Raw genomic sequence first — 3526 nt, 5'->3', positions numbered from 1 at the left:
ACAGGGAGGCCTGGCGTGCTGCGATTCATGGGGTCGCAGAGTCGGACATGACTGAGTGACTGAACTGAACTGAACTGAACACATATATATGGAATTTAGAAAGATGGTAACAGTAACCCTGTATGCGAGACAGCAAAAGAGACAAAGATGTATAGAACAGTCTTACGGACTCTGTGGGAGAGGGAGAGGGTGGGATGATTTGGGAGAATGGCACTGAAACACATATAATATCATATGTGAAATGAATCACCAGTCCAGGTTCAATGCATGATACAAGAAGCTCAGGGCTGGTGCACTGGGATGACCCAGAGGGATGGTATGGGGAGGGAGGTGGGAGAGGGGTTCAGGATGCGGAACATGTGTACACCCGTGGCAGATTCATGTTGATGTATGGCAAAACCAATATGATATTATAAAGTAATTAGCCTCCAATTAAAATAAATAAATTTATATTAAAAAAACAAACAAACTCAATGCTGAGCAATGGGACTTCCCTGGTAATTCAGTGGTTAAAAATCCGCCTGCCAATGCAAGGGACATAGTTTAATCCCTGCTTTGGGAGCATCCCACCTGCTCCAGAGCAACAAAAGCCTGGGTGCCATGACTACTGAGCCTACACGCCTGTGCTCTGCAACAACAGAAGCCACCGCAATGGGAAGCCCGTGTACCATGACTAGAGAGAGTCCTCGCACAGCGATGAAGACCCAGTAAAGCCAATAAATAAGTACATAAAAAAATAAAAGTAAACACCGAGTGTCATGAGTTCCATGCTTCTCCCCATTCCAAGACTCCAAGCCATGTGAAGATAAGGATGGGGTTTTGTTCATCTCTTTATTCCCACTGCAGGGGTTGGGACACAGAGATCCTCAGTAAAATGTGTTGAACTAAAGTAGAAGGTTCAGCTCCACCTAACAACAATAAACAAAGCCTGTGACACCTCCCCACTTAACTCTGGGCTGAGCCATATGAGGCAGAAATGAAAGCTTGCCAGTTTCCACCCGAAATCTTAGGACGCCAACATCTTGTCTGTTTCTGCTTGCTCACTTGCACTTCGGCCATCAATGTGAGAAGTATTCGCTCAGGCTGGCCCACATATCCCAGCAAAAGGAGGAGAAACACTTGGAGCTGAACTCCATAAGCACACCCGGCTGGGGTCAGCTATCCACTCATACGTACGAGCAAGCCCTGTGAGGCCAGCTGGGCTCCCAGTTGAGCTTAGCTTAGGTCAGCTGGACGTCCAGCTGACCCAGACAAGTGAACTAAATAATGATGTGTGTCACTCAGATTTGGTGGCGGTGGGGTGGGGGGGTTATTTGTTACATAGCATTATTGTAGCAACTGGTAACTGACTCAGTCTGGCTCTTAAATGGTGGACAGTCAGGGAGGAGGCAGAACATGAATTACCTATTGGGGACTCATGGTGTTTGGGGTAGTAACTCAGTCATTCTCTTCTCAAGAGCTCACGGGGAGGCCTAGACTGAGCCAGTCAGGAAGCAGGGCGGCCTAGCAAGTGGGTCATGATGTCTCCTTCCTGAGTCACGCGCCAAGCCTTGCAGCTGGGCTGTCCTGCTTCATCGGGACACAGGAATGGCCAACAGGGGAACAGCAGACACATAGATCCCTAGCATGAATTCTAGGGCTCAGGGCCCTTCTGTACCTCGTTTTCTCTCTGTCTCACGGCCATGGGACATGAAACCCACCCCCCAACTCAGACAATTTACCACAGGGCCAAAAATGGTGTGCAACAAACGTGTTATCAGGGAAGGGTCACTTATTAAGATTTTATTCTTAAGAACAAGCAGGGATCTTAAAGATCAAATAGCCTAGAGGTCTCAAAACTTTTTTTTTTTTTGGCAGTGAATCCCACCTTTTGAGAACAAAATCTATACATAAGAAGCAGACAGAGGAAGCTGAGGCTGGACTTAGGGACAGTGGACAAGGAGTAGCTCCCACCTGCAGGAACAGTCCTAAGACAGTTCTTTGAACCCTAGGGTATCCTGGAACATAGTTTGAGAACCACCTAATTGTATTTAAGACCCTTGCTGATACCAGTGAGAGAACTCAGGCTAGAAAAGGGGTGGGGATCTACCTAAGTCATGAGCTTTTCTTTTTCATGCCCATCTTTATTCACCACCATTCCCTCCATATAACCCTCCTCTACAATCTTTCAATTCCACAAATGTCTATTTGGGGCTACGAAGCTCCAGGTTTCATGCTGGGAATCGGGGACACCAAGTCAAGTAAGACATGACCTATGGTCTTCAGAGTCTGCAGCCACGTGGGGGAGCCAATAGCCATGCCTGCATGTCACCAGAGCCCAAAGTGAAGCCCTGCAAAGGTTGGACCAGGGCACAGGGTGATCTGCATTCAAATCTCAGCTTGGTTGCTACATTTGCCTAGTAGCCACAGAGAGTCACTATGCCTTTCTGGGCCTCCGTGTCCCCCTCTGTCAAATGAGAGGGTCCTACAACCTTCTACCTAAGGCCCAACCTCGGCACACGTCAGAGAGATTCTCTAGAGCAAACACACAACCAGCTTCCAGTTGTCGACACGCAAGCATCTGTCTTGAGTCTCTGCAAACAGAACTGGAGGCCAGGCTATGTGGAGGAATGCAAGCTCATCTTAATGTTGGCTGAAGCCAAACACAATTAGGAAGGGAACTCTCCAGGCAAAACTGATTATATTTTGCATTCCCAAGCCAAAGGGGGAGAACTGAATAAAACTGTCATCTAACGCTCTACATTATCCAGGCCCACGTCTCATTCTCCTTGCTTGAACCATGGAGACCTGGCCCCAGGGCCCTACTTCCCTGGCTGAGGTTTCTGGGCACACCCAGGTATCAAAGGGACGGAGGCCTTAGTATGGGTCCAGGCAATGTGGTCCTCTTTTCAAGAAAGCCCAGCTATGCCCTGGAGTTGGACCGTGTTGCTAAAACCTCAGTGAGAAAATTTATTTATTTATTAAAATATTTATTTTTGGTTATTCTGGGTCTTTGTTGCAGCATGTGGGATCCAGTTCCCTGACCAGGGTTTGAACCCAGTCCCCCTACATTGTGAGCATGGAGTCTTAGCCATTGGACCACCAGGGAAGTCCATCAGTGAGGAAATTTAGAGCAAATGGGTAGGGAACATAGTTCCCTTCAGACTCCTCTTATTTCAAAACTTGAGAATGCCAGTTCAGTTCAGTTCAGTTGCTCAGTCGTGCCCAACTCTTTGCAACCCCATGAATCGTAGCACACCAGGCCTCCCTGTCCATCACCAACTCCTGGAGTTCACTCAGACTCACATCCATCGAGTCAGTGATGCCATCCAACCATTTCATCCTCTGTCGTCCCCTTCTCCTCTTGCCCCCAACCCCTCCCAGCATCAGAGTCTTTTCCAATGAGTCAGTTCTTCGCATGAGGTGGCCAAAGTACTGGAGTTTCAGCTTTAGCATCATTCCTTCCAAAGAAATCCCAGGGCTGATCTCCTTCAGAATGGACTGGTTGGATCTCCTTGCAGTCCAAGGGACTCTCAAGAGTCTGTCT

The sequence above is a fragment of the Bison bison genome, unplaced genomic scaffold (genome assembly GCF_000754665.1).
Source record: "Bison bison bison isolate TAMUID 2011002044 unplaced genomic scaffold, Bison_UMD1.0 scf7180017864034, whole genome shotgun sequence".
Taxonomy (NCBI): domain Eukaryota; kingdom Metazoa; phylum Chordata; class Mammalia; order Artiodactyla; family Bovidae; genus Bison; species Bison bison.
Note: the sequence above shows the minus strand (reverse complement) of the source record.